Source organism: Dasypus novemcinctus, chromosome 19 (assembly GCF_030445035.2).
Source record: "Dasypus novemcinctus isolate mDasNov1 chromosome 19, mDasNov1.1.hap2, whole genome shotgun sequence".
NCBI classification, from domain to species: domain Eukaryota; kingdom Metazoa; phylum Chordata; class Mammalia; order Cingulata; family Dasypodidae; genus Dasypus; species Dasypus novemcinctus.
The window spans coordinates 51545461-51552964 of record NC_080691.1 but is presented as its reverse complement, the minus strand read 5'-3'; the positions used below and the strand labels follow the sequence as shown (position 1 = coordinate 51552964).

The 7504-nt window shown below is 39.3% G+C and overlaps 1 pseudogene; it reads right to left on the bottom strand.

Moving 5' to 3' along the window:
• Positions 1-1207: 1207 nt before the first annotated feature.
• Positions 1208-2005, bottom strand: LOC101431282 (protein BTG3-like; annotated as a pseudogene).
• Positions 2006-7504: the final 5499 nt, after the last annotated feature.

Sequence of the window (7504 nt, the reverse complement as noted above, 5' to 3'; positions counted from 1 at the left end):
GCCTGAGCTCAGAATCTCCTTTGGAGAATCTGACTGTGGTGGCGCTGTGTTCCTGAGATGGGGATACACAGCAGCTGGATGATTTGGGTGCAATGCAGTAAGTTAGATGTTGGCCTAGATGACAGCCAGAGGGAGAAATCCAGGCACACCAGGGAGGGGTCTGGGCTGAAGGGAGAATTTGGGAGGTGCCAATATCTCAAGCAGAGTAGAGCCTCAGAGGAGCTGAGGCAAAAGGCTCTAATGAGGTTATTTCAGGGAATAGCGTGAGGGAAGTGAGTGAGGAAGGGTGAGTAGGGAAGGCACAGAAGATACAGAGGCACAGAGGAGTAGAGGTTGGAAAAGAAGGCAAAGAGAAGCTAGTTTTATTGTTTTATTTTACTTTTTTGCCTCAAACTATTTTTTATTTGCAACTATATGATTTCACACATTTCTTTCAAACAATGACATAAAATTTCCTTGTGTATAAATAACTTACATACTCTCCATAAAGTAAATGCGTAAAGGTGCTAGAACAGGTCATCCACTCCTACAGTGTTCTGTATCCAACAAAGTTGATGGCACAAAATATAAATACTCAAGTCCAATATTAAAAACTCAGGCACTTGACTAACTTTTTAAAAAAATTTCTCTCCTCTTCCCCACCCTTCTCCCTCCCAGTTCTCTGCTCTCTGTGTCCATTTGGTGTGTGTTCTTCTGTGTCTGCCTGTATTCTTGTCAGCAGCACCCGGCATCTGGGTCTCGTTTTGTTGCGTCATCTTGCTGTGTCAGCTCTCCGCGTGTGCGACTCCATTCCTAGGTAGGTTGTACTTCTTTTTGCACTGGGTGGCTCTTCTTACAGTGCGTACTCCTTGTGTGTGGGGCTCCCCTATGCGGGCGACACCCCTGCATGGCAGGGCACTCCTTGCGCGCATCAGCACTGTGCATGGGCCAGCTCATCACACAGGTCAGGAGGCCCTGAGTTTGAACCTTGGACCTCCCATGTGGTAGGCAGACACCCTATCCGTTGGGCCAAATTCGCTTCCCACTGACTAACTTTTAATAAAGTTTTTCAAACTATATCAAGATATCTAAAGTGCATATATATATATATATATTTTTTTTTTTTTAAGAAAGATTATCCTCAATAACTTTTCTATAACAATAAGTTTGATGGTTTGGTCCATCTAACTACTACTATAAGTACGAACATTTCACTTTTAACATATAGTCAGGCTGGCATTCTACCTATCTCTGAACGTGAACCAAGAGACTCAAACGGTGCTAGTGTGGTGCTAACGTGAGGATTAATCCAGTGATTCTGATCATAGTGCATTCCAGGAGGAGGTACCCATGTCACTGGAATTGGGCAATAGGGTTTATTCTTCCTTGGCTGACTTGGATAACCAAATGGTACAGGAGGAAGGTAGTGACTTGACTGGCCATTCCCTTGGTACATCCTGACCTTTTTTCTAGGCAAAGGGTGCCGCACTGGAAGAGGTGGGAATATCAATTCTGAAATCTGGTACCCTGGGCTGGGGGTTGCAGCCACCGAATTGGGTTTTACTTTCTTACTAGGTTCTTCTTCCAAAGAAGATCCAGAATGATAATCAGAAGTAACGTTATCAAGGGCTCTGGTAACTTTCTTGGAGATCTCATCCTTGTTCTCATCCTTATTTTCAAAGCTGGCAACAATGAATGCATTGTTTTTTTCTCCATATCAATAGCACACCTCACATGGGTCCACCCAGAGAGTGAGCTCCTTAGGCAACCGCAAGTCGCTGTACAAGACGCAGCTGTTCTCAGGCTTTTAGGACATCAGGACCAGCTCTCTGAAACTTCTTGACACGAATCCATCTGTAAGCCTGTCCTTTTGATGGGTTTTCTGGATACCAGTGATTTTTATATTTTTCCTGAAGTATTCGAGTCAGTTTCTCAGCAAACCTCTCAACTGCCTCTTTCTTTAACTTATCATGTTTTCGAACTAGGTTGTGAAAAAGAAGACAACAGCAGCAACTTCATTCTTCATCTTTCTCGCCACCTGTCTCCAGGTGGGGAACAGAGGGCACCGGCTCTGCGGGCCCGTGCTGGGTGGCAAGGAGCGCAGCGGGCCTCGTCCAGCATGTGCTGCACCCGCGTCGTCGGGCGGCCGAGGGTTAGTTTTATTTTTAATTGACTTTACGGAGGTATAATTAACTCACAATAAAATTCACATATTTCACATAGATTGATAGTTTGATGTATACATTTTGACAAAAGTATACATCTGTGTAACTACAATCCCAAGTGAGATAAAGAACATTTTAACAACCACAAAAGTTCCTTCATGCTTTTTTTTTCTTTTTTTGTTCTTTCGTTTATTTCTTTTTCCTTCATGTCTCTTTGTAGTCAATTTCTAGTGCCCTCTCATCCCAAGCAATCATTGATCTGATCTGTATTGTCATAGGTTAGTTTAATCAATTTTAGAGCTTTATAAAAATTGAATCATACTGGATGTATTATCTTCCATCAGACTTTTTTTCTTCACTCAATTTGATATTTCTGAGATACATTGATATCATGAGTGAATTAGTTCATTATTTTCATTAAAAACTTACGTATATGGGAAACGGACTTTGGCCCAGTAGTTAGGGCGTCCGTCTACCATATGGGAGGTCCGGTTCAAACCCCGGGCCTCCTTGACCCGTGTGGAGCTGGCCATGCGCAGCGCTGATGCGCGCAAGGAGTGCCGTGCCACGCAAGGGTGTCCCCCGTGTGGGGGAGCCCCACGTGCAAGGAGTGCGCCCGTGAGGAGAGCCGCCCAGCATGAAAAGAAAAAGCAGCCTGCCCAGGAATGGCGCCGCCCACACTTCCCGTGCGCTGACGACAACAGAAGCGGACAAAGAAACAAGACGCAGCAAATAGACACAGAGAACAGACAACCAGGGGAGGGGGGGAAATTAAATAAATAAATAAATCTTTTAAAAAAAAAAAAAAACTTACGTATATGATTCCTATATAAACATACATAAAAAACAAGTATATAGTAAAAGTTGTGAGATTACAAAACAAACATGCTTATCATCATTCAGGGCTCCCATACATCACCCCATACCAACACCTTGCATTGTTATGAAACATTTGTTACAAACTATGCAAAAGCATCATCAAAATATTACTACTATCTAACATTTGGTCTATTTTCCCTAACCCTCCCGATTATTAACATCCTGTATTAGTATTATATATTTATCATAGTTGATGAGAGAATGTTCTCACATTTGTTTTGTTAACCACAGTCCATCTTCTACCACGGATTCACTGTTACACAGTCCCATGCCTGTACAATCCATGCAAAGTATACACTCAGTGGCTCTCATTTTCATCAGAGTTGTGCTGTTATCACCTCAGTCAATTTTAGAACATTTTCATTACTCCAGAGGAAAGATCCCATACCTCCTTATACCCCCCCATCGTTAACCCTTAGAATTGATATGTCTTCTTTGCCATTGCTGCAAAAATATTACAACTATCATCCATAAGTTACATTAGTTGTAATTTTCCTGTGTATCACCATATTATTAACCTTTTTAAAAGAACATTCTTGTATTTATATTATTAATCACAATCTTCATTATCTGCCACTGAAATCACTGTTATACAGTCCCTAGATTATTCTCCAGCATCTTTTCAATTGACATTTACATCCACAAACTACCCCTTTCAGCCACAATCACATTTATAAATCAGCAATATTAGTTATACTCATTATAGTATGTTACCATCAACTGTATGCATTTTCACCCTTTTACAATCAACCTTATTAAATGTCTACATACATTAAGCATCGACTCCCATTCTCAACCCACATTCTATATCCTAATAACCTATCCCCTAGAGTTTACCTCCGTGAGTTTACTCTCTGTATTTATTTCATATTAGTGAGCCCTTACACTATTTGTCCTTTTGTGTATGGCTTATTTCACTCAAGATAATGTCCTCCAGGTTCATTTATTTGTCATATGCATCCCAAATTCATTTTTTCTTACCACAGAATAGTATTCCAATATATGTATAAACAGCACATTTTTTTTATCCATTCATTGGTTGATGGACTTTTTGGTCTGTTTCCATATTTTAGCAATTGTGAATAATGCTGCTGTAAACATCAGTGTACAAATATCTGTTCTTGCTTTCAGTTCTTCTGAATATATTCCCAGTAACAGGACAGCCAAACTGTCCTCTACAGAGGCTGCACCATTCTCATTCCCAGCAACAGTGAAGGAGTGTTCCTATTTTTCCATATCCTTTCGAGCACTTGTAGTTTTCTGTTTTTTTAAATTTTTATTTTTAATAATGGTAATTCTATAAGGTGTGAAATGGTATCTTATTGTAGTTTTGAGCTGTATTTCCCTAATAGCTAGTGATGTTGAACTTTTTTCCATGTGCATTTTGGCCATTTGTGTTTCCTCTTTAGAAAAATGTCTATTCAAGTCTTTTGTCCATTTTGAAATTGGGTTGCTTGTCTTTTTATCGTTGAGTCATATGATCTCTTTATATAACATGGATAACAAAACCTTATTGGATATGTGGTTTTCAAATATTTTCCCCCATTGAGTAGGCTGCCTTTTTACTTTCTTGACAAAATCGTTGAAGAACAAAAGTGTTTAATTTTGAGGAGGTCCCATTTATCTATTTTTTCTTTTATTGCTTATGCTTTGGATGTAAGGTTTAAGAAACTACCAGAAACTACTGCCTACCATAAGATCTTGAAGATGGTTCCCAACATTTTCTTCTAGGAGTTTTATGTTTGTAGCTTTTATACTTAGGTCCGTGTCCATTTTGACTTAATTTTTGCATAAGGCATGAGATAGGGGTCCTCTTTTCTTTCTTTTGGATGTGGATATCCAGTTCTCCCAGCACTATTTGTTGAATAGAGTGTTCTCGCCCAGCTGGGTAGGCCTAACAGCCTTGTTGAAAATCACTTGAACATAGATGTGAAAGCCTATTTCTGAGTTTTATATTCGGTTCCATTAGTCAATCTATCTTTATCCCAGTACCACGCTGTTTTACCATTGTAACTAAGTAATATGATTTAAAGTCAGGAAGAGAGAGTCCTCCAACTTCATTCTTTTTACAGATATTTTTGGCTTTTCGGGGCACCTTAACTTGTCAGAGAGGTGACAGTGGGCATCCTTGCCTTATTCTTGATCTCAGTGGGAAAGCGTTCAGTTTTTGACTGTTGAGTACAAGGATAGCTATGGGTTTTTAATATATGCACTTTACAATGTTGAAAAAGCTTTCTTCTATTTCTGTTTTTTGGAGTGTTTTTATCAAGAAAGGGTGTTTTTATCAAATGCCTTTTTTGCCTCAATCAAGAGGATCATGTGATTTTTCTTCAGTTTATTAATGTGGCTTTTTACACTTATGTTTTAAGTGTATGTTTTTATGTTGAACCACCCCTGCATACATGGGATAAAACCCACTTGGTCATGGTATGTAATTCTTTAATATGCTTTTGGATTCGGTTTGCAGGTATTTTGTTGATGACTTTTGCATCTATATTCATTAGAGAAATTGATCTGTAATTTTCTTTTTTCATAGTATCTTTATCTGGTTTTGGTATAGGGTGATGTTGGCTTCATAGAATGAATTTGGTAGAATTCCTTCCTTTTCAATTTTTTGGAAGAGCTTGAGCAAGATTGGCATCATCTTTGAATGACTTGTAGAATTTACTTGTGAAGCCGTCTGGTCCTGGCCTTTCCATTTTTGGGAGGTTTTGACAACTGTTTCAATATCTTGTGATTGGTTTGTTGAGGTCTTTTATTTCCTCTAGGGGCATTGTAGGCTGTTCCTGTGTTTCTAGGAATTTGTCTATTTTGTCTTCATTGTTTAGTTTGTTGGTGTACAGTAGTTCATAGTATCCTCTTTTGATCTCTCTTATTTTTGCAAGGTCAGTGGTAATGTCTGCCTCTCATTGCTGACTTTATTTTTTTGCGTCTTTCCTTTTTCTTTTCTTTTAAGTCTAGCTAAGTGTGTGTTGATTTTGTTGATCTACTTGAAGAACCAACTTTTGGTTTATTCTATTGTTTCATATTCTCAATTTCATTTATTTCTGCTCTGATCTTTATTTTTTCTTTCCTTCAGCTTGGTTTGGGATTAGTTTGCTTTTCTTTTTGTAATTCCTCCACATGTGCAGTTAGATCTTCAATTTTAGCTCTTTCTTTTTTAAGTTAAGCATTGAGGGCTATAAATTTTCCTCTCAGCACTGGCTTTGCTATGTCCCATAGGTTTTTTGTTTGTTTAAAATGCCCATGCATGTTTTATTAATAAAAACAAATAGTTTTTATTTAGTTTAAGTCAAACTAACAGTTGTCGTCTTTTTTTTTTAATGTATTTCTCTCCCCTTTCCACTCCCCAGTTGTCTGCTTTCTGAGTCAATTTGGTGTTTGTTCTTTTTCTGCTTGTATTCTTGTCAGCAGCACCAGGAATCTACGTCTCTTTTTGTTGCATCATCTTGCTGCGTCAGCTCTCCATGTGTGTGGCTCCACTCCTGGGCAGGCTGCACTTTTTTCATGCAGGATAGCTCTCCTTATGGAGCACACGCCTTGCGCATGAGGCTCCCCTACACAGGGGACGCCCTTGTATGGCATGGCACTCCATGTGCACATCAACAGTGTGTGTGGGCCAGCTTCACCACACAGGTCAGGAGGCCCTAGGTTTGAACTTTGGACCTTCCATGTGGTCGGTGGATGCTGTATCCATTGAGCCAAATCCGCTTCCCCTAACAGTTTGACTCAAACAAGTCAAACAATTAAAATCTCTATATTCCATAAAATATTACAGAAAAGTTTGTGTTTCAATAAAAAGACTGTGCAGTTAATTGTTTTGTGAATAGATTTTAGAAGAGACTACTGCCTGTCCTGAAATTCCTTTTTCTTTTTATAAAAAAAGAGCTATTAAAAATGAGTGACAGGGAAGTGGGTTTGGCTTAACTGATAGAGCATCCACCTATGACGTGGGAGGCCCAGGGTTCAAACACAGGGCCTCCTGACCCATGTGGTGAGCTGGCCCACACACAGTGCTGATGTGCACAAGAGTGCTGTGCCACCTGGGGGTGTCCCCCATGGAGTGCACCCCAGCAAGGAGAGCTGCTGTGCATGAAAAAAAGTACAACCTGCTCAGGAGAGTTGCTGCACACACAGAGAACTGACGCAGCAAGATGACACAACAAAAAGAGACACAGATTCTCAGTGTTGCTGACAAGAATGCAAGCAAACACAGAGAGCAGACAATGGGCGGGGGAGGAAGAGAAATAAATAAAAATTTTTTAAAAATGATTGACAAATTTTGAGTTAAAAACTGTTTTCATTCTCTGTATTTAATTTCAACTTTATAATAGATTACAGGAAGATGCTTATGAAACAAATACAATATTTGTTTCAGTACATCTTTAAATGATTGACTTAGAAGTATGTAAGCAACTATATAATAAAAAGTTTCCAAATGTCGCCTGAAAGAAATCAGGCAAATTTTACAATAAGCAATA